General features: G+C 55.4%; 1 protein-coding gene across 3 annotated transcripts in view; it reads right to left on the bottom strand.

Annotated features, from left to right (window-relative positions):
* Farp1 (FERM, ARH/RhoGEF and pleckstrin domain protein 1) overlaps positions 1-23,212 on the bottom strand; it is a 197,485-nt gene extending 174,273 nt beyond the window's left edge. Inside the window, exon 1 of one of the 3 annotated variants that reach the window (XM_060391649.1) lies at positions 22,890-23,212. The gene's annotated coding sequence lies outside the window, so the exon portion shown is untranslated. Of the gene's footprint in view, positions 1-22,519; positions 22,636-22,889 lie in introns of those variants that run through there. The other 2 variants (XM_021644638.2, XM_060391648.1) reach the window with 2 other exon arrangements.
* Positions 23,213-23,928: the final 716 nt, after the last annotated feature.

The raw sequence follows: 23,928 nt of genomic DNA, 5'->3' as shown, positions 1-23,928 counted from the left end.
CATGGTGCCAACTGCCCATGAAAACCCCTCCTGGCCCAGCAGGGACAAGACTCAAGAACAGCTGACCTAACCACAGCTGCTGCCAGGAGAGTGTGGAGAGCAAGGCACTGCGCCCTGCCGTGGTCTCGCTGGGCTGCTCTGGCGTGCACATCCGTGCTGGGGCTGACATGGGAAGACTGGCAGATAGCCCCCACACATGCTCTTCTGCACACTTTCCAAAACGGCCTGCGGAGGTATCTCTTTGGCACGCCGTGCAGGCCTGCCTTTGCCGCTGGGCCACTGCCAGCATGACACAATGGTGTGGGTCTGTCGGCACTTGTCCCGGCTTCGGAAATGTGCTCAATTACCCACATACTTTTTGGGCTCCAGGCCCCGCCCTGAGAGATCCACACAGATGTTCAAGGAGAAAGCTCCCCCCCCACCGCACAATCCTGTACAAAAGCCTGTGATAAGCGCACTTCCTCCTCTCTCCAGCTCCTCTTCCAAAATGCAAACGTGGAAACAATCGTGCCTGGTAAAGCAGAGCAGACAGGTGAAGGGCACTCACGTGACCGGCTCAGGAGTGGACGGCTCTGCTCCTTTATGTGTGTCTTCACAGCCCTCAGGAGCTGGGTTTTGTGGGAGGCTTTGCGAAGTTATGGGGAGATTCTAAGGAGGCCTGAAGGCTGAAAAGCCAGACCTGCTCAGCTGCCTGAGCCCAGCCGGCCTCCAGTACCCCGTGGCACCTTCAGACCTTGCCCACCCCCAGCTTCTCCGTCCTCCCAGCGTTCCAGTTCAATGGCACTGCAGCTGCTGTAAGGAACTGGAATTAGAATGTCTTTCCCCTCCCGCACAGGCAACAGCAAGGCCTTGGAAAGATGGGGCAGAATTTCCACAGCCTGAAGCCCCAGGGAACAGCTTCCCTCCTGACACGCTGAGTCTGGCCAATTCCCAGAGAGGGATTTAAACAGTGGCAGAGGAAAGGGCAGAAAGCTGTGGACCTAGACGTCTGGCTAAGTTACTGGGTCCTTTTTCCTACCTCCCTACAACCCCCACCTTCCCCAACACAAACACTGTTCCCTAACACTGGGTAAGGAGAAGGAAGGTTAGAGGACAAAAAGGGGTCCACACTGCCAACACTGTAAGACTGCTTCCTGCTGATTAGGTGCACCCGGCAGCCCAGCAGCCTGGCAGGAGCGGCAGCAGCCAGCAATGGCAGGAGCGGCAGCAGCCTCTCTTGGTTGGGGCTCTAGCATTTTCATGCCCTCGAAAGAGTCCTCAGAATTCTAAAAGTAATTATCCTCAGCTGGCAGAATCCCACCCTGCCAGAGCACGAGACAAATCATAGTCAACTGCTGTGGACAGTATGAAGCAGCCCATATCCCACACCTGGGGTTAAAACCAAAACATATTCCCAACATAACTGAGTTTCTAAAGACAAAAATTCTCACTACAAAGATGGGAACCAAATAGGATACCCAGACACAGGCAGGATATAGGTGCCTTTTAATGGTGAGCCAAAACATGTGACCCACAAAGACATGGGTGGGGGGGAGGCAAATCCATTCTGCTGAGCTAATGATCAGTACTTGCAATTTTTGCCTACATTTTTATTAATCAATTTGATAATATAATACAGTTCTCAAAGACGACTTCCAAGTTGCACCTCAGACCTTCATAAAATAAGGTGAACTTCCAACTAAACCTGACAGATAAACCTCATGGCATTATCATCTCTACCATCAAAACTATTAAAATAACAGCAGAGTTTCTGTTGTTGTTGTGTGTCTGTTTTTGAAAAGACAGGAGGGAGCAGCAGAGACAAGGGCAGCAGGGAGTCCAATGACCCTTGACAGAAAGGCTCGGGGTGAGCTGCATCCTGAGTGCTGCCGTGGCCTCCAGGAGCCTGTGGCTCACCTGGTACGACCAGGGAATGAGAGCACCCCAAGCCTTCCCGGAGCTACTTACCTTCAAACGCAGGGTTGGTATTCACCAACACTGAACCAGAGAGCTCAGAAACTCGCACACAGCAGACACAAGAAGAAAGAACACAGGATTTGGGGCTGAAGAGTCAAGCAATGCGAGGAGGCTCCTCACCCCGCCTGGCCCCAGCGCCCTCCTCTCCCCTGTTCCGGACACCTCGCGCTTACCAGGCCCAGCCCAGGTAGGACTGCCCGTTATTCTCTGCCAACACACAGCCTCACGTTTGCATTTCCCACGACAAAAAGACGAGGGAATGGGTCCCCCGCAGCGTTGGGGGTGGGGAAGACAAACCCAGCTTCCATGCACAAGACTCAATGTGACGCGGACAACCCTAATGCCTGCTACCTCTGACAAACAGCCAAGAGTCGGACCGCATGTTTTACAGGACAGCATGCAAGAGAAAAGCCGGAACCATAGAAAGATAGATAGATAGACAGACAGACGGATGGATAGATAGATGAATAAACGAGGAAAGAAAACACCTAAAAGCAGAGCCATGTAAGGAACAGGAAGTGTTTAGGGCGGAATATCCACAGAGGAGGAGAGGCTGCAATCCGTCAGAAAGCAGTGGACATGAACAGTCAGCCTTCATAGAACAGCTCCTGTTATTGCTACAGTTAGTGCAAAAGTCAAAGAAATCACATGGAAAATCAAAGCAAAACCTGATATATGGAAAAATTTTAAAAGAGGGTCTGATTATCACATAATAAATAGAGGGGAAAATTAAATAAACCCGTTGAAAAAGTGACCGGTTTGTTGAAGCTATTTAAGAAAAGAATACACAGGAAAATGAAACACATTCATCTGCTTCCCATAACTACAACAAAGTACCTGAGAAAATGAACTTACAAAGAAAAAAGGAGACAGAAGGAAGGACAGCCACGTGTATACCAAGCCAGAGAACAGAGAACTGAGAAGGGGTCTTACTGTGTCAAGGCTGCTGCAGAGCCTCCCTCCCTCAGGCTCCTCCCCTGACAGGTTCCACCCTCAGCCTCCTCCCCTGACAGGCTCCACCCTCAGCCTCCTCCCCTGACAGGCTCCACCCTCAGTCTCCTCCCCTGACAGGCTCCACCCTCAGCCTCCTCCCCTGACAGGCTCCACCCTCAGGCTCCACCCCTGACAGGCTCCACCCTCAGCCTCCTCCCCTGACAGGCTCCACCCTCAGCCTCCTCCCCTGACAGGCTCCACCCTCAGGCTCCACCCCTGACAGGCTCCACCCTCAGGCTCCACCCCTGACAGGCTCCACCCCTGACAGGCTCCACCCTCAGCCTCCTCCCCTGACAGGCTCCACCCTCAGGCTCCTCCTGAGGGTCCACTGGCAAACAGCGTTGCCTTGACTGACTAGAAGCCTTTAATAGGCACTGGGGCCTTTGGGCACACTTACTCTTACCACAGCATGAGAAAATTTTTATATTTAATGAGTGTGTGAGCGTGTGAGAGTGCATGTGTGTGCGCACACACGCACCCCATGTGGAGGCCAGAGGGTGATCTGCAGAAGTTGGTCATCTCCTTCTTCCATGTGGACCATGGAGACTAAACTCAGGCCAGACAACAAAGGCCTTTACCTCCCGAACCATCCTGCCACCACACCCCCAAACTTTTTAAATTATTTATTTCTAGGGGAAAAAATACATTTCTAAGGCAGCATCTGTGCAGCTCACCCAGGAGTGGCTCCACAGTCCCCAACATGCTTGCAACACTGGCTCACGGAGACTGTTCTGGACCCGCTGTGTGACAGAGGGAAGTGGACAATCCTGCCGAGCGCAGGAAGCACAGGAAGCGCAGGAAGCTGGATGTTTTGACTCTTCCCTTGACTCCTACATCCACAGCTCAGAACACCTGCCAGGCCACCTCCAAGGAGGGTCTCCATAACAGGGGACACAGACAACCGAGACGCCAGAGGCCGATGTGGGAGCTACAGCAAGGGGACCCCACGGCGAGTCAGGGACATCCCTGCCATGGCCAGGGCAGCTGGTGCCACCCAGCCCGCCTGGGAAAGCTCGGGGACCTCAGGGCCCTCTGGACAGAAGAGAAGATCTACTCGGCAGAGAGCTCCAGAGGAAGGAGGGAAGCAAGCCAGCCTTGGACCCCGGGAGAAGCAAACGGGGCAGCAAGGCAGTCAGCCTTGGGGCACACGAGCCACACGGCTCCCGTCCGGCTCAGCGGTCGGTGGCCATAGCAGCCTCCGTGTTGGCAACCCAGCAGTGGACTGGCAGCCGCTGGCTGCAGAGGGTGCCCGCCGACCAGCCGTCATTACCAGCACTAACGCCAGGGCAGAGAGCCGCTTCTGCACCAACGCGAACCTAAAATGATAAGCCACCAAGTTCTGGACCATGAGACTGCCTCTAAAGCGCCCTCAAACTGCTCTCTCTAACCCCCAAACCTGGCTCAAATCCTGGGCCCGAAAAGAAAGCCCTGGTGAGCAGAGAGCCAAAGGCACACTGGCTTCTATCATATGCAAAGGAACTAAGATTAATTTAAAAAACAATCTCATGGAAAAATGGACCAAGAACAGGCAAATTTTAAAAACCCCAGAAGTGGTAAACAACTGACAATGAGCACAATTCCAGCTAGTAAGGAGGAAGTGTGTGCAGCTGGGACGCAGAAGCAGGAGGATGAGAAGTTCGAGGCCACCCTCAGCTACAAAGCCAGAGCTGGCCCGGGATCCACAAGAGAGTGCCTATAATTAAGCAAATAAGTAAGTAAATAAGCAAGAAGCATGAACGTGAACAAGAATGCCCCCTCCCAGCTGTAGTGGCTCACACCTGTCACACCAGGAAGACAGGAGAAGTGCAAGGCCAGCCTGGACCCAGGCAGAGTTCCAAGACTTCTGGTCTACACCGGGAGACCTTTACTCAAAAGAAGAATAGGAGCGGAGACTGCATCTCGGCCCTGGGTGGGCGAGGCGGCCCTCGTCAGTAAGGCAGGCTCACACTGGACCTGGACCTGGACTCGCCTCTCCCCGCAGAGACAGACCCTGGGGAAGTCACTTCCTTCTCTTGTGCAAAGTTTGTGGTAGCCTAGGAGGTGCCGCATGATAAACAACTAACTCTGTGAAGTCACACAGGACCGTTTCTAGCACAGAGGGAGCACTGCCCTCAAGACTGGACAGACAAACCCAGCTGAGTACCAGCACCAGAGAGAAAGGCGGCCATGTCTGGACCGTGTAGACCTTAGGGTGGGCACACCTCAAGCTTTTAAACACAGCACTCGGAAGTCAGAGGGTGGGACTCTGTGAAGTCTACACAGAGAGACCCTGTCTAAACACCAGCCGACCTCGAGGGGGCAGGGCTGCTCGCTGTACCTGTCTCATGGTGGTGGACAATGCCCAGCAGGGAAAAGGCTAAGGGAACAGAAGCCTTTAATGGAATGTCCCTCGGGTCCTCACCACCACCAACACAGAATTCATTAACCAGAGACGTGGGCTGGGGAGATGGCTCAGGAGCAGTGCTCCCCAAGCAGGCCTAAGATCCCGAGTTAGACCCACAGCACTCCCATGAAAGCCAATGCCATAGCCCAACAATCCTAGGACCGGGGGACGGGGCACAGGAGGCCATCAGGAGCTCATGGCCAGCCAGCCTGGCTGAGCTGCTGAGCTCCAGGTCAACCGAGAGACCCTGCCCGTAAAGGAAAAGGGTGACGAGCACTGACCTTTGACCCGTACACTCACGTGCACATGTGTGCATGCAGAGACATGCATATGTACACGCTCACACACACGATGCATGCACGCACGCCCCCCTCCCCGCCCCCGCAGAGCCTGCTGGGACCCAGTCTCCCAGCATTGGTCTTGCTAGCATCACACTGGGGCTCTGAGGCGCTATCCCTGAGACACTGTTCACAGAAAGAGCAATGGCCCCATCTCCACTCTGCATCTTCACAGAGAACTCTGCCACCTTCACTTCACTCTCCAAAAGTCAGGGTCGGCTTGTGAGAAGCTGCTCACGGCATACTGCCGGTAAAAGTGCAAGCCCTTGCCTGCTCTTGTGCAAGCCAGCAAACTCGCTGAACTACACGGCAGCTTTCTGACCAGGTGGTGGGTAAAGACAGGGGTCTGAAGCCCTTGTATACTGTCCAGGGTTGTCCGACACGCCCACCGTGCCCCGCCTGAAGTGTGACTGTCCATGAAAAGCACCTTTAATAAGCTGATACAGTTTTGCTGAGGGAAAAGGAAAAAACCTGCAAGAGACCCTCTGGCACCGAACTCACGTCCAGGACTTTCTACTTCAGATAGTCAGGGTGCAGGGCTACTCGCCGCAGCCTTGTTCTTCGCTGACTATGAAGACACCACACACACACACACACACACACTCACACACACACACACACGCCTACCGGCCGGCATTCACCACTTCAGAGGCACCCTTCTCTACAGGTGCACACGAGGATGAGAGGCTCGGAGCCCGCTCGGCAGGACAGCCCTTGCCTAGCCCACAGCAGGGCCTCAGCACCCACCCTCAGCACAGCAAAGAGACAACGGAGGGTTAGAAAACTGCTTGCTCTGTAAGCTGAAGACTCCAGCTGGACCCCAGCATCCTGCACTGTCACCCCAGCACCCACGGCCTGCACTGTCACCCCAACATCCTGCACTGTCACCCCAGCACTGGATCTCTGGAGCTCTCTCAGCAGCCCATCTAGCCAAACCATGACTTCCAGGGTCAGTGAGAGACTAAGCTCAAAAGGAAAGATAAGTGAGAGATAAGTGGTCTCCACCTGCATGCACACACACGTCACACACAAAATATCACAAAACACTTAAAGGAACGAGTGTACTGAACATAAAACAGTGTCCTGAGCATGCCAATGAAGACAGCGGGAACAGCACAAAAGCAGGCGGAGCTGCCAACCGTGTCGACATCTGTGCACGCTTCCATTTCTCAGAGATGTTTGTTTGTCCGAGACAGGGTCTCTCTGTGTAGCCCTGGCTGTCCTGGACTCACTTTGTAGACTAGGCTGGCATCGAACTCACAGAGTTCCACCTGCCTCTGCCTCCCTGAGTGCTGGGATCACAGGTCTGCACCTCATCAGCCTACTTCTGATTGTTTTTTTTACAATTATGGTGTGTGTGTGTGTGTGTGCACGCGTGTGTGTGTGCACGCGCGCGCGTGCGCGCGCACGCACGTGCCCAACGGTGGCAGTCAGAGGACGACTGGCAGAAGTCAGTTCTCTCTTCACCACGCAGCCCCAGGGACTGAACTCAGGCTGTCAGGCTTGGCACAAGTACCTTCCCCCTCTGAGCTCTAGCCAGTCCTACAGGATAGTTTTTTTCAGTGATCAATGATTTTGTTTTCTTATTTCAGTCTATTCACTTTACATCACAAAGAGGCCCCATTCCCCCTCTCTTCCCAGCCTCCCCTCACTCCTTCCCCCCCATCAACCCAGCACATCAAGTCACCCCAGGCCTGAGCCTATCAAAGGACAGCTTTTAAAGGGGGACACAGGCTGAAGTTCTCCTGGGCTTGTCTTAGTGGACAAGAGTGCCAACGCTGCAAGGCTGGGAACCTGGCCTTCTCTCGTCAGCTTTCCACGTACAGCTTTATTCATGGTCATTAACTCTTTTCTCCACAGCACTATTAACATTTATATTTTTTTCTCAAAAGTGTTTGATTTCCTTGGGCCTGGGGTGATAATTCTATGGGTAGCAGTGTGCCACTCAGACAGGAAGGCCGGAGCTCAGACTCCGGAATGCTCAGAGCAGAATCCCCAACAGGAGGGATGGGCAGGAGAATCCCCTGGAAGCCGGCTAGCCTGACACACACAGTGAGAAAAACAAGACACTGTGTCCAAACAAGCAGAAGGTGCAGGCCAACACTCAGGCTGTTACCTGACCTTCCACACTCAGTAACTGGTGTGTGTGTGTGTGTGTGCAGTAACCATGTCCTGTACTGGGGACAGCTGTGACAAGGCCCTGGCCTAGCCATAGCTTTGAGACTCCTCCCCCGAGACAAACGGTGAGATCAGAGAGTACATACACTGGTGGGGAGCGTGTTTCCTGTTAAACAAAAGCCTAAGTTCCGAAAGGCCAATAAAGCTAGCCGGGTCCGCAGCAGGAGGGCCACACGGCAGAGGGCACGGATGTGGCCACACAGCCAGGGCATGTGCTCCTTTGTCGTTAACCAAACACAAACCACACGCCCTGAGCCCCCAGATCCACTTGCACGCACCACTTCTGTTGCACACATCTGCACGCCAACTCCCCAGTCTCCCATCCAGAGCAAAAATGCCTCCAGCTCCTCTCCGCAGATGAGTCCCGGAAACTCTTCCCGCCACCTGTCAGGTACACACAGCCCAGATGCTCCGCTGCGCACCTCCAAGTGGCTCAGATAGATGCTTCTGCCTGCCCGGCAAACACTGAAGAGGGTGCACACACGCAACACGCAGACACGCACACATGAACACACACATACACACTCCCCAGTTCCCAGAGCCACCTGGGCCACTGGTCCCCCATTAGTCCCAGTGTTCTGGGGGTGCATTCCCTAGCTGGGTGCACATGGATGCACCTACAGCAGTGACTCACAAAGGTGGCCCAGGCTGGCAATTTTCTCCAAATTAAGCCCAAGACCATAATCACGGGTGTTCAGTGGTCCAGCCAGGTTGAATTTCTAAGTCACTAATGCATGATCTCAGAGTACCAAGGAAGCACTCTCGTCTCTCTGCTCTGTCTCTCTGTCCAGGGTGTTTGTGTTGAGCTGGCAGGAACACACTAAGGCCTCCCGACTCAAGGAGACCAGCCCGGCCTCGGCCGTGGAGAGAACACTTCAGGGCGAGAGGACACTGACACACTCACCCCAGGAGGTTCAGCACGGGAACAAACTGCCGCCAGCTCACTCCCCATCCCAGGCTTCCACAGGCTGAGGCCTCAGGCCTGCGAGGTTGGGTCCTTCTGCCGGAGACTATGAGAAGGGGCATCTCTTGCTCACTCAGCAGATTTATGAACATGCAGCCCAGGCTACACCCCGGCCATAACCAGGCAGAAGTTTCTCTAGTGCACAAAAGGCAGTACACGTCTCCTAGAACACAGGAAACACACACGCGTGCTGACACCCCTGACAAAACCCAAAAGGCCTGGACGACACACACACACACACACACACACACACACACACACAGGGCTCTGACTTAGCCAAAGCTTTCCCACTGAAGACTTTGTGGGAAAAACACTCCTGCTCAGGCTCTAACTCCAGAGAGGGCAGAACATGTTGACAGTGAGGAGTCCCAACCTCCACCCCTGCTACCAAAGGCCCCAGGGGAGGGTGGCTGTGATGGAGGGAGGGGGGCCTTGATGAAAGGGGAAGGGTGCAGTGATGAGGGGGGGAGGGTGGAGATGATGGAAGGGGAGGGGTGTTGTGATGGAGGGGGGAGGGAGGCCTTGATAAAGGGGGAAGGGCGGCTGTGATGAGGGGGCCGGTAACTGTGATGACCATGGGGCTCTAAGTGCTTTCAAAGCACCCTGGGAACCTCCACAGGCCACACAGCACAAAGCGAGTCACTTCTCCCAATCGTGTGCGCACAAATTCCTCAGAGCAAAGGTCAACAGGAAATGACCTGAGGAGACCTTTGACCTTAATCGTGTTGATTTAAGGATTACTGAGGCGGGATTAGGGGAAAGAAATCCACAAACACATGCAGAGTGGAGTGCCACTAGGAAGCGGAAGCACCAGGAAGATTGCTTTGACTCGGGAGAGGCAGGGCGTTAGGATAAGGAGGTGGACGACAGACGCTGGCCAACTTCTGCTCCGCCTGCTGTGGACCTACAGTGGCTCTCAGGAAAAAAACACCTATTTTTAAAGTTAAATAAGGCGGGCAGGAGGGGAGGGCAGGCTGGGGGGAGCAGAGAGCACACACACTGTGCCCCTCGCCTGCTCATCTTCCCTCAGCTTTTTAACATCTTCCCAGCGGTTTTATTGGTCTTTCCTTCAGAAAGACGTAACTGCGTCTGGTGTGGTGGCGCACTCCTGTGAGCCCCGCACGTAGCAGGAGGAATGCTACCTGTGGCAGGAGGAATGCCAGGGTTGTTTCTGATCAGCCAGGCCTGCACAGGGACCCTCTCACAGAGCCAGGTGTATAATCTCGGCACTTGTGAGCCTAGGCCACGTGCACCGTCTCTAAGTGTGAGCACTGAAGTAAGAGCACCCCCAAAGGACAGCGTCTGAAAGCCCTGGGAAGCAACTTAGGAGTCAGGAAAGACCTCCGATGGCCAGCCTCCACCCAGCTCTGCACCTAACACCCTTGAGCAATTGTTACTCTGAATAGAGCCAGGTCCCAAGTTCAGGCTTAGGAATCACTCCACCTCAGAAATCAAGGCGCCCCAAGTTCTCACCCCCTTCAACATCCAAGCCACAGAGAGGATTGATTCCTTCCTTCCTGGCTGCCTGATTAACAAGCCTGCCCCTCCCCCAAGTGAAGTGTGCTGGCACAAGCAAAGAAGGAGCATTGGTTCGGTGGGGTCAGTTTGCACTGCCCTGTCCTGTAGGCAAAATCTTGTCACACCCCCTGGCTCGGCCCCGCCCTCGAATGTGGGGATGCCCCAAGAGTCCCAAGGCTCCAAAATGTTCAGTGTAAACGTGCTAAAGAAGCGATCCACACTCAGGAGGCAGAGGCCGGAGGCCGGGCCGTATGAGTGTGCAGCCCGCTCTACAAAGTTTGCTCCAGGCAAACTGCCAGGGTGAGACCTTGTCACAAACAAAGTAATGAAAATAAAAAGACTGATCACAAAAAGTTAACAGAACTCAGGCATCACACCTCCGCACACAGTCCCACGGAGAGCCCAGTTTAAAACGTGGGCGAGCACTGCCACCTGGACAGGAAACACTTATCTTCACGGACCACGGGGGTGGGCACAGGGCTGAGCCGGCGTGTATCCGTGACTCCTCAGGCGGCTGGAAGCCAGTTTCTGGATGGCACCTTTGGTCTTGCGTGCTGTAGCCCACACTCTGTCACCCCCACTGCGTGGCTGGCCCTGGAGAGGCAGGGCCCGGCCACGCCTGTGCGCTCTTCTCCTCGGCTACCCCATCCTCAGGGCCTCTGCCCGGCCATACCTGTATGCTCAGCTACCCCATCCTTAGGTCCTCTGCCTGGCCACGCCTGTGCGCCCTTCTCCCCTGCTACCCCATCCTCAGGTCCTCTGCCGGGCCACGACTGTATACTCGGCTACCCCATCCTCAGGGCCTCTGCCCAGCCATACCTGTATGCTCAGTTATCCCATCCTTAGGTCCTCTGCCCGGCCACGCCCGTGCGCCCTTCTCCTCGGCTACCCCATCCTCAGGTCCTCTGCCCGGCCTTCTCCCCCACTACCCCATCCTCAGGTCCTCTGGAATCTGGTCAGCGCTGAAAACAGAATTTACCATGTCCTGCTGACTGTAGTCCCAGGCGCCCCCAGGGCGGACTTGCTCTCCTTCCTGCAGGCTGACGCAGACTGCACTCCACAGCCCTCTCACCGCCCAGCAGCCAGCAAGCGGTTCCTGCGCAGCGCTTCTCCACCACACAGACAGTGGGGAGGTCACCACTGCGGGGAGGTCACCACTGCGGGGAGGTCGTCACTGCGGGGAGGTCATCACTGCGACTGCGGGGAGGTCGCCACTGCGGGGAAGTCGCCACTGCGGGGAGGTCGCCACTGCGGGGAGGTCGTCACTGCGACTGCGGGGAGGTCACCACTGCGGGGAGGTCGTCACTGCGGGGAGGTCATCACTGCGGGGAGGTCATCACTGCGACTGCGGGGAGGTCGCCACTGCGGGGAGGTCGTCACTGCGGGGAGGTCGCCACTGCGGGGAGGTCGCCACTGCGGGGAGGTCGTCACTGCGACTGCGGGGAGGTCGTCACTGCAGGGAGGTCGCCACTGCGGGGAGGTCCCTTCAAACTGATTTCTCTGTACTTTTCTAGGTGGTGGTGCACGCCTTCGTTCCCAGCGCTTGGGAGGCAGAGGCAGGTGGGTCTCTGAGTTCCGGGCCAGCCTGGTCTATATAGTGAGTTCCAAGACAGCCAGTGCTACACAGAGAAACCCTATCTAGAAAACCTAAATAAATAAATAAATAAAGAACCATAATATACTACTAGCCAGCAATGAAAATAGCTAAAAACAGTGCTGACAACACTAAATACCGGCCAGGACCGCAGGCATTTATTTGCTCATGAGACACCAACACTGTCTCTGTGAGGACCTGCATTCTCAGTAGCTCTGCACTGACAGATAATGGATTAGAAAGGCCTGAGTGGAAACGAGCCAGTGTCCATCAGCAGGTGGACAGCCAGTCTCACTGACGTGTTCCACGTACTGACGTCAGCAAGAAACAGGAAGCGACTTTTGACTTAACACACTGAGAAGTGTCTCCAAGACACTGCCAGCTCAAGAGGCCAGCTCCACAGGCTGTGCCGTCACTGAGGCAGGACATCCCGGAGATGAGCAGGCCATGAAGAACACACAGGAGTCTTCAGAAGAGATGGGGACAGCAGGCCCCTGCCGGAGAGCTGGTGACAGCTGGGGCTTGTGCTAAAACACAGTGCTGTATACTTGCCGGGGAAAGTAACTCTGACATTGACGTAGACATTCCATATTCATCTTAAATATATATGCACTTTATATGTGTATGCCAGGACTGTAAACATATACACATTCTAAAATCCTGTGCAAGAACAGTGTCTACCTTACCCACTGGGCCATCCCTGCAGCCCTTATGTACACTTTCTTGAGGTTATTTTTTGAAGTGGGGGTGTGGTTGGTTGGGAGTTTTTTAAGACTGACATCCTAGCTGGCCTGGAGCTCTGTGGACCAACCCGGCCTCAGCCTCAGAAGTCTGCCCGCCTCTGCCTCCTACACGCTCAGACTGAAGACGCGTGCTAGCACACCTGACTGCAGCTCTTTCCTAGAAGCAATTTCCGTTATCTCTGTCCTAAGGCAGAATTCGGCCTCTGAAGTCGCCCTCAGGGCTGAAGGCCCTCTTGACTTTGAGCTCCTTTCTTTCTAAAGCACCGGTTCTGCAGACCTTCACAGGCACGTCATTTAAATCCAGTGTTGTAGCTCAGGAGTCCACCATCTTGCTAACAATTCTCGCTGTCATCTTACTCTAGACAGAGGAACCACTGTTGGGGCCCCACAAATGTTTTTCCTCCAGGCCAAGGTTGTTAAAGAACCACCGAAGAGTGCATGCCCACACAGGATACACAGACACGACCCTCTCGGCTACAGGACTTTTCTGTCTGCTTTATTCCCGGAGCAGCAAGCACCGCTTCCCGGAGGCGTCCCAGCACCTTCATTAGTGTCCTTGCTCCTCTCGCTGAAAGGATCAGACTAACTTTGTAACCTATGTTTCTTTTAATTGCCTTATAACTTATATTTGCAAGTTTTAGGCCCATGTTAATTAAAGCCTCTTAGTGCTTCTCCAGAGAACCAAGGAATGTAAAAGTTCCTGACATTAGCCATCTGTGAGGGCAGAAATAAGGAAGAGAACAAGCAGAGATCTCTACTAAATGGAGAGAAAATCACCGGCTAGCACCGGTGAGATGGGCTTTGTTTGGAAACTGGACCAAATGGCCCCAATCCTTCTCCTGACCTTTGATCCAAAGCCTGAAACCCCCACTCCTCAGAACAGACATGGGATGAGTTAATCACCCCCCACATTTAACTGTGGATGGCAGGAAATTCCAAACTGACTTGAAGATATTTACGACAGGACTGACTGGACCTAAGGGTGACCAGAACTAACCAATTATTTTAAAAGTTAAATACCTCATCCAATCATGAATTGCCATGAAGTCAACCCCAGGAGATTCCCTCCTTGTGTCTTTTAAAAACCTAAGCTCTTTGTCTCCCGGTGCCACTCCTAGCTGACCAGCAGGGGTGACCCCATTGTACATGGTTAAGAAGAGTCTCTTGCGTTTTTGCATCGATGGATGATTAGTTTCCTGAGTTCTCTTCATACTTTCTTATATTTAGGCTCTTGCTGGGCCTAACATCGCAGTCTGTGAAGAGTCCTAGAGTCTAAGGTGTTGGGACTGGCAGGTCGCTCGTGACCTTTACTTTCATTAATCAACTGAAGTGCTGGGAAACCAGGTCTGAGGCTTGAGGCACTGTGGCTCCTGACATCCAGGAACTCAGTGGCAGGGCAGTGAGGTGAGCCACAGGGAGCGGCCGAGCAAAAGCTCCGTCTCTGCCCACTGCCTGTGTTCGTGAGCAGGGTCCTCCCCAGTGTGCGAAGGACACACAGAGGCTTGTGTATGCCAGACACACTGCCAACACACTGCAATGACAGCACAACAGCCCTGCTCACTGGAGACGGATGAGGGCTGAGACTGACATTGTGACAAGTGGAGGCAGCAGGGCAAGAGAGGGGCCTCAGCTCGAGGCTTTTGGGTTCTCCTTCCAGAGCTCCTGGGGCTGCAGGCTGCCACACGGACATGCTCCGCCTTCTCCTGAGTGTGTGCATGCTCTGCAGTTGGGGCAGGTGTGAACTCTTCCCATGGCCTGCACCTGTGGGAAGCTGCCCTGAGGGCAGCATTTCACCAATGACAGACGACTTAGAACACGCCTCACCCGGCAGTCCTTGAGCAACCAGGTGGCGTGAGCCTGTGACGCCAGCGCTTAGCGGGCAGACAGGAGGCAGGGAGGGTCAAGGCCAGCCTCCGCCGCACGGCAAGTCTGAAGCCGTGTTCTAGACACCAAACTGTACACTTGGGCTTACAAGGTACACTCTTTACCAAAGAAGCTGTGTCCCCAGCCCCGAGGGCAGCTTGCCACTGGTGGTGGTGAGGTGGACTTGGTGTGGGGGTAATGGTGGTGGTGATGGATTTGGTGGTGGTGATGGTAGATTTGGTGGTGGTGGATTTGGTGGTGATGGTGTGATGGTGGTGGTAGATTTGGTGGTGGTGGAGGATTTGGCAGTGATGCTGAGGCGCTAACACAGGGCATCACACACACTAGGAAATGCTCTAACCCTGAGCTATGTCCCCAGCCGCCTCAACTGCTTTTTTTTTTAAAGACTGTATCATAAATGGAAAGATAAGAATATTGCTGCTCTGCATTCTGCAACTGTCTGAACACATGGCTTTTATCTGCAGCTGTTGCTAAAGTCCCTTCTCTCAGGAGAAGACACAAGCAGTGTTTACCCTTCCTCCTAAGGTCACGATCCCACTGAAGCTCACTCTGGGGAAACCAACTTTCTCACAGAACGGAGGTGAGGGCACCCACAGGGTGAGGGCTCCTCCCACAAGGCCGAGGAGAGCTTTCCCGTAAGTGGAGCCCTCTCTCCCAATCCTTCTTGGCCTACTGTATGCTCTGGCCCCTCCCCCAGGATCCTGTGATTAGGGCAGCATTCCACACAGCAGGCGCTGGGAGTGATGGCTGCAGACTCCAGGAAGATGGGGAGCTCCCCACCTTCCGTGGGGAGCAGGAAGAGTCACAAGCCAGCTGCACTGACTCTGCAAGTGAACACAAGCTGATCACTCCCAGCTAGAGGCTGGCCTTAGAGCCGAGGTTCTCAACCTGTGGGTCCCGAACCTCAAGGGTCAACTATGAGCTGTTTATACTGTGACTCAAGACAGCAGCAAAATTACAGTTATGAAGTAGCAACAAGGTATGTTATGGTTGGGGCCCCTCAGCATGAGGCACTGCATTAACAGGGCTACAGTTAGAAGGTGGAGAGCCGCTGATCCACTGACCTGAGGCGATATTCTTATAAAGCAGCAACTCATTTTCCTGGACACATACTCAGGCTCTTGCTAAGTGACTTTATCCACAAACTCAGTAAGATCGCTGTCCCGTGTAGGCAGCTCTTCTGTGAGTCCCTGTCCTCATTACGATCAAATGCCTGGCGAGTGGGAAGCATCTCGGAGGAGGTGGGGCGTGTTCTCGCTCACAGTTTGAGGTAGCACAGTCCAGCCTGGCAACGGGTGGCTCTATGGTATGGGCAGAAACAGGAAACAGCCAGCCAGGAGGAGGCAGGCCTATGCACAGAGCCTACCTCCTCGTCGAACATTCCAGAGTTCAAACGTGAGAGCCTGCAGGGACCGTCCAAGTTCAAAGCTCACCCCTACGCTTTCCTGAGCCCGCCTGGTCAAGGGTTCCCTCCACTGGGCCTAGAACCTGAGGCTAGAGCTCTGAGACGCTGGGGGAGTGCAAAGGAAATGTATTCACCCCATGAACGTCCTCTCACTCACACTCAACAGCACAAGCCTTTGTTCGTGTGAACAGGGAGGCAGGCGCCACCTCTCACTCCAAGTGTGATCTAAGCTGTGCAGGTCACTTTCAAGATGGTATGCGGCCAGCCACCACCAAAAAAAAAAAAAAAAGAAAACAACTCAGAGGGCACTGAGCTTTGGTTTTATTTGGGGAATGGGGGAGGTACATACACCGTCTTGGCATTTCCACTGTCTTAAGTTCCTTTTCCTGCTGCTATGACAAAATATCCCAACAAGAACTTAAGAGAACGGGGCTTACTTCAGCTCACAGCTCGCCACTGCAGCACCCCACAGCTCACCACTGCAGCACCCATCATCGGAGGCGCCGAAGCAGCTGGCTGTCACACCCACAGTGGGAAGCAGACAGAAACGCCCGCCAGCTGCCCTAGGGTCCCGGCTCCATTCAGCCCAGGAAATGGCACCACCCACGATGGGCAGGCCTTCCCCCCTCAGCCTACCTGATGAATCCCAGACCGAACACTGAGATTAACTACCTCACACCACACAATCCCTTTCCATGGAAAATCACATAGAAACAGTTTCCTATGGCAAACGAGAGCCACGCTCTGTCGGTTTTGACGGGCAATCCTCCGGGACAGCCTGGCTCAGGGGGACTGAGAGTAAGTACAACTGTGAGCAGTGCGAGCAAGCATCCTTAATAAACCAGGCCGGGGGGCGGAGCCCGGGAATCTACTCCGCGCCTCCCGCGAACACACCTGGCTCTGTTCTCCTTCTGCCCAAACCACAATCTGACTGCTGTGGCTGCGGGCACCCCACCTCGCCTCTGAGGCTCTTCTTAAACATTCCCGAGAACCCCTACCAACAAACTTCCCAGATGCTGGGGACCCTGGGAAGTTTTCTCAGCCACAGCGGGGCTGCAGGGAGCCTGAGCCACTCTGTTGATGCAACAACCCCAGAGTGACAGTGTGAGCTCAGGAGCCACAGCTTCAACAGCTGATTAGGCTGCGGCCTGGGTCACCCAGGTCATAAGCCCAAGCACAAAAAGCAATGCCAGGGATAGCAGGGCAGAAGGACGGAAAGGACTTCCTGTCTTCAATGGGAGCCCTCCCCCTTCCTCCTGTGCCACCTGCTGCCTCCAGTGCCGGGTTAAAGACCTCCTGGCTGGCGGTCTGCCCCTTGAGCAGGGACTGACAATGAAGGCACACGATCCTGCTAAGTCATGCAAGTCACCAACCTCACCCACCTTTGCTGGCACCTGCTTGTTGCACAAATTCTCAGCCCACTTAATGTCTGTCCTGTGAGATGGACAGGACACTCAGGACTTAGGAGAACGTTCTTCCTTGTCATGTGACTTCCCTGCCCTAGAGACGCTAGCTGTGAAATGGAGGCAGCCACCAGCCGCAGACACCAACCACACCTCGCTGCTGCTGCAGCACTTACGGTGCGCACCGCTCTAGTAAGTGCAGTGCCCACATCCCAGCCCCAGCACCCAGGCTGCCATGCTCACAACTGCCTGGAGTCCGTTCCCGGCGCAGCTAGTGCCTCTGGCCTCGATGGCACCTGTGTTCATGTGCGCACACACACCTACAAATAATGTTTCTTCTTGGTTTTTTGTTTTGGTTTTGAGACAGGGTCAGTGTAGCCTCGGCTGTCCTGGAACTTATTACATAGACCAGGCTGATCTTGAACTCACAGAGATCTGCCTGCCTCTGCCTCCAGAGCATTGGGATTAAAGGTATGGGCCATCACACAAATAGAATGTTAAAACTTGTGTTTGCCCAGGGTTCCAGGTTTTCTTGTTTTGTTTTTTTTTTTTTAAGAGTAGCCAGTGCTCCTTTTTATAATTTACTTATTTTTATTTTACGTACATTGGTGTTTCGACTGTGTATATCTGTATGAGGGTGTTAGATACCCTGGAACAGAAGTTACGGACAGTTGTGAGCTGCCATGTGGGTTCTGGGAATTGAACCCGGGTCCTCTAGAAGAGCAGCCAGTGCTTTCAACTACTGAGCCATCTCTCCAGCCTTTCTTGTTCTTAACTGATTTCAAAACTACTTTCTCACAATCTTCCATCTGTGAAACAACACAACCCAATTTGAATTTTTAAAATCTGTTTACTTGAGTGTAATATTAACCCCCATTTATCTATATTTTCAAAATAAGCAGGTTTTTTTCCCCTCTCCACTATTTCCAAGTGGAATTTATTTAGAAAGAACGAAACTACCCCATGAAATACGACAGCCAGGGCACAGCCACAGTAGCCTACCCCTTCCTTGCACACAAGAACTATTATTTTCCCAAAGCTGAATACATTTCCTGACCATCAGCACATACAATAATCAGAGTGTGTAAATTGTTTTCCTAGGAACGCCTGCTCTTCAAAAGACCAACAAAAAATGAGGAGGGGCTGGTAAGATGGCAGGCAAAGGCTCTTGTGACAAGCTTACCAGTTCACATGGTAGACGGGAGAATTGACTCCTGCAATACACACACACACACACACACACACACAATAAAAACACAATAAGGAATTTAAAAGTGATGATAGAATACATGAACAGATGGAAGATATTCAAAGGACACAGGAGTAGCAAAGGATGTGTACTCAGAGCGCAGAGAGTCACAGCTCTGGGTGGCCCTGGGTCCGTGAGTTCACAAGCACACAGGACAGTTCAACACACGATACATGCCCAGCAGAAACCATGAGAACACTTCCTCATGAAGGCCTGGCTACAGGTGTTAGGAGAAGCTTTGCTCATGAACTGCAAACTCAGAAAAGCAAGGCGGTGGCCAAAGACAGATCCTGATAGCACATCTTGGTGTGAGAACCCAGGGACTGTGAGAACCACTGAGGCATGGATGGAGCCAGCAGGGAAACAGGACAGCCAAGAGAGTGGAGGAGGAGGGAAAGACAGAAAGAGGTGTAAAGCAGAAAAGACACCTGGCCCATGCCAGGGAAACCGCAGAGGCAGACAGAAAGCCACTCACAACAAGAAACCAGGGAAACACAGAGAATTCCAAAGCTCAGAATCCACATCCATCCTTCTGAAACAAAGATATTCAAGGTACTCCAAAAGGGGGGTTGGCAGGGACAGACACACTAATGGAACTCTAGGAGGCCGTGCTCCCTGGAAGGAAAACAATCCCAGAAGCCTCTGTGCACAAACAGGAGCCCCGAGCACAGCTGCCTTGCCCAGGCCAGACCTGGAGTGAACCACAGAAATCCACGCCAGCTCTGGAAGCACCTGAATGACAGCGTGGGCTAACGGACGACAAAACAGTCCCACAGGTATTTGGTAACAGGGTCACAGGTAGGCTTGATTTTTCCATTTTCACTGCATTGTTCCACGTACATGTGAAAATGAAGTCTCTCTCATGTCAGCCAGATTTAAGGACCAGACTGCTCAGTTACAAAGAAATGAGTATGAAGTCAACATCAATTCTCATAAAACCTCATATCCCCAGAATGGCAACCTATCACTGCTAAGGCTAAGTTTCCCATTTAAAGTCAAAAACCAAAACCCAAGTAACTAACTTAAAAGTGCAGTAAAGGCTGGACACGTTTATTCTCTCAACAAATATTTATCAAGGGTTTGCGTGCCCGGGCACTATCCCAGATCCGGAAGCAACAGGTGCGAAGGGGACACTGAAAGTCTTCCTTGAAGTTAAAATAAACCACCCTCGTGCAGTGCTTCTCCAAAGTCTGCAGGCCAAGCAAAGTGGCCTCCGCCACACTCAGGGTAGCAATAGATGACAGATCACCGAAGGCACCTGGCTGGACCTGCGGCAGGCTTGTTTGGATGTATGCCCAAGTGACAGCTTAATTTAATAACATTAATCTGTGTAAACGGAGAATCCCACCTTAATTCCAGACCTTGAGTCTGCACTTTCCATACCCCAGGAAAATCCCAACTCCAGTGAAAGCTCCTGCTCATGCCCAAGTCAGGCAAGCGGCCTGGCTGCTCCCTTCACGTCCCGGCGGCTCACACAGCATATCCACTGCTAAACCAGAAAGAGGACACCCACTAAAAGTCCATTTCCCACCACTGAAATGAGCACTTTTCTGACTTAAACGCAAAAGTGGCAATTGGCAGGGCAGATGGAGAAGCTAGCATTTCCAGGGATCTTAATGGAAACCCTTTGGCTCCTACCTCGGCCACATGGAAGTGGTTAATGAGGGTCATGGCCAAAGCTGTGTCACTAAAGGCCGGAGGACTACAACCACGTCATGCTAAATGTCAGCCATTAAAGGGCAAGAAAAAGCAGTTCAACCACTTACGTTGAGAGCTCTCTCCTTTCTGTGTGTGTGGTGTGTATGTGGTGTGTGTGAGTGTGTGGTGTGTATATGGTGTGTGTGTAATCCAGGCTGGTCTCATACTCCTTAGGGAAGTATAACCCAGGATAACCTTGAACACCTGATCCTCCCGAGCACCAGCATTACCAAATGTGCCACCACACCTCGCTCACTGGGGTCAGACCCCAGGACAAACACTCCACCGTGTAAGCTGTGCGACGCCTTTCCCCAGGGAAATACAGCTGAAGCCCTACAACTTCCTGAGGCCCTCCTCTCGCAAGCCAGGCCAGCACCCCAGGGCCAGCCTGCCGGGCTGGGAGCGAAGCCTGAGGATGCCTCAGGGCTGTGGGGACCTCGTTTTTATTGGCAGTGTCTTTTAGGGAGGAAAGCACAGTTCTCAAAGATACTAAATGAGTCCCTGCAGCAGGCAAAGCCAGGCACAAAAGGCTGGTTTAAGACGCCCACCTGGCGCACTGAGCCAGTGACACCTCAGTCCCCACAAAGTCACAGCCTCCTTGGTCCCCTGAGACTATTACCAGGCCGGCAAGATCCCCAGCATAAAACCAGAATGCAAAAACTAGGCTGTGTCCTTCCTACCTAGAGTTCTCCAAAGGCCACTCAGTCTCCCAAGTGAATTAAACCAGGCATCTCTCACACACACGCACACACACACACCATCCTTTCTGCTGCTGAGATTACAGCTAAAGCTGGCCTTGAACTTAATATCTAGCCAAGGCTGTCACTGACCTTAGGAGCCTCTGGCTTCTGCCTCCAGAATGCTGAGGTGACATATGTGGCCCCACACCTCACCCTCAACATTAATTTCAATCTTCATCTTAAAAAAATTCTCCCTCGGATAATTTCTTTAATGAAAAATAAAACCACTGTCCCAAAACAACAACCCCAGTATCAGCGCCCAGAAAGAACACCACCGTGGGAAGCACGCTTTATAAACAGCACCCTGTGCACACCTCCGTGTCGCCCTGGCTCTCCGGGGGCTGAGACAGGAGGCTCTCCAGTTACAGCAGCCAGGGACGCACAGGAAGAGGGGGCGAGGGGGGTCTACACTGAACACCTCGCTTCCTGAGGGCCAACACTGGGAGTGCACAGCAGACCCCGGGGCGAGGGGCACGCCACCACGCCTGGTCCTCACCGGGCCGGGGTCTCTCGCTCCTGTGGGCTGGGCGGCCATCTGCTCTCCCTCTACACCACTGGCTCCCCGGCAGTCCAGTCACTGCCCAATAATGCGTCTATTTATTTTACCCAGAGGCAGAGCCATTAGCCAGACACACTAAAAACACAAACGTTTCGCTGTGCTTGGAGCAGGTCCAACATTGGTGTCTTGCTGCAGACCGACGCTGCAGGAATACGAAGTGTGGCTGCCATACCCACGGACGACACGCCAGGCCGGGCCCCACCCACCTGAGGCCGAGGCTGAGCAAGGGAGCCTCGGGGATTGAGAAACCCTGCCTTAGCCTTAAAAAAATACAAAAGAAAATTAAGGTAACCCCCCACGAAAGCTTTCAGAACCTAAAAGGCCTTTTTTTCCTTTCTCCATTCCTTGCTCAGACAGAAAAAGAAAAGCAAGACAACGCCGGGGGACGTGCTGAGGTGGGCTCGGCGAGTCCCCACGTGCAGAGCACATTAAACACGGCCCAACGCTGGGTCGAGGTTCCGCTGGGGGTGCCAGGGGGCAGGGGCCAGGAGTCAGAGGCGGGAACTGCCAGGGAGGACGGCTAAGGCCGAAGTAAATGAAGAGCCGAGGCCCCCAGCCCGGGAGGGGGAGAAGCAGCCCCCCAGCCTGAGAGGGGGAGGGGAGAAGCAGGCGGCCCCCCGGCCCGGGAGGGGGAGGGAAGAGCCGAGCCCGGTAAACTGTTCCAGATGAGCGCGGCCGAGCACTCCAGCCCGGGTCTCTCCCACCGCGCTTTGTGAGCCCTGCCCCCGCTCTGCTAGGGCACCCGACAAACCCCGCCAGCCGCGGCTCCCCAGAGCCCGCGGGGGCTCCGCCGCCCCCTCCCGACCCCTAGGCAGCGGGCGCTGAGCCTCGGGGGCCCGGGCGGCTCGGCCGGCTGAAGTTTCCCCAACTTAAACCATAAAAACCACCGTCAGAAGTTCCCAAATGCCACGCACACGCAAATCAGAGAGAAGGGAAACGCAGGTCCCGGGCTGGCCGAGGGGAAAGGACGACTTGGCCCTCGGCGAGGCCCGCAGCGGCGGGAGCAGGCTCTGGCTTGGAGGGCGTGTGCCTCTTTGTCACCCACCCGAGGCTCGCGCCGCGCGTGGGCGAGCAGCGGAGAGCCGCGCCCGCGCCTCGGCCCCCTCCGCGGCCCGGGGAGCGAGCTCGGCGGCCGAGGCTGCGCCCGAGGTCCGCGGGCGGCGTCGGGGGCGCTGTCAGCGGGCTCGGCGGGGGAAGGGCGGCGGCGGAGGGCAGGCCGGGCGGGAGCGGCGAGCCGGGGAGCCAGGCCCCCGCCGCGGTCATTGTTCGCCGCGCGCCTCCTACCTGGGCGGTTCGGGCGGCTCCGGGTCCGGGCGGCGCGCTGCGGGCTGCGGGGCGGGCGAGCGGGCGAGGGGTCCGCGCGGGCGGCGGGCGCGCTAGCTGGGCGGCCGGCCGAGGTCCGAGCCATCAAAGGCAGCGCGGGGCGGAGGGGAGGGCGGGGCGGCCCAGGGGGTGGGGGGTAGGTGGGGAGCGCGCTCCGGGTCGCCGCGGCCGCCTCGACGCCCGGCCGAGCGCCGCTCTCGTGGGGAGGAGCGGCGCAGAGCGGGCGGCGGCCGCCTGGTCTCCGCCCCGCACCCTCGCCGGGCTCCGCGCTCCCCCCCGCGGCCGCTGCGCCGGCTCCGGCTCCGGCCGCCTCCTAGGCTGCGGAGCGGGAGTGCGGGCCGCCGCCCCTCCCTGGACCTCCGGGCGCCGTCGGCGGAGAGCCACAGCGCCCCCCGGCGCCCGAGCAGCGCGCTGCGCAGGCCCCGCCCCCGCCCTCCTGACCCCGCCCACAGCCAGGCCCTGCCTCCCTCCCCCCCCCCCACGGGCCCCGCCACGCCCCGGGCGACGCCACGCCACGCCCCCGGAGCAGGTGCGCGGAGGTGGCGGGCGAGCGGGCCACCCGGAGCCGCGCCTTACCTGGGCGCCGGGCCGCGGCGGGCGTGTGAGCGGCGCCACCGCGGGGACGTGAGCCGGTCCCGAGGGGCGAGCGGAAGGCGGAGGCCCGGAGCGCCCGAGGCGCCGGCGGCAGCTGGCGGGAGATCCGCGGCGCTGTAGCGTGGAAAGCGCTTTGCAGAGGCCCACGCACGCACACGCGCACGACCCTCCCCCGGGCACTGTCGCCGGCTTCCGGCACACCCTGAGCTGCGCGGGCTCCAGTCCCCGAGGCTCGGTGCCACCTGTGAAGCCGCCTCGCCCCGCCAGCTCCCACCCCCCACCGCCCACCGCCGGCCAGGGCTGGCGGGTGCTGGCGAGGCAGGCGCGGGCCGGAGCGGCCCGCAGGGCGTGATGCAGTGGGGAGACTCAGGGCAGAGGACCAGGACCCGGGGGACCCGGCCGCTGT

The sequence above is a fragment of the Meriones unguiculatus genome, chromosome 9 (genome assembly GCF_030254825.1).
Source record: "Meriones unguiculatus strain TT.TT164.6M chromosome 9, Bangor_MerUng_6.1, whole genome shotgun sequence".
In the NCBI taxonomy this organism is placed as follows: Eukaryota; Metazoa; Chordata; class Mammalia; order Rodentia; family Muridae; genus Meriones; species Meriones unguiculatus.
This window is presented reverse-complemented; position numbering and strand designations above follow the sequence as displayed.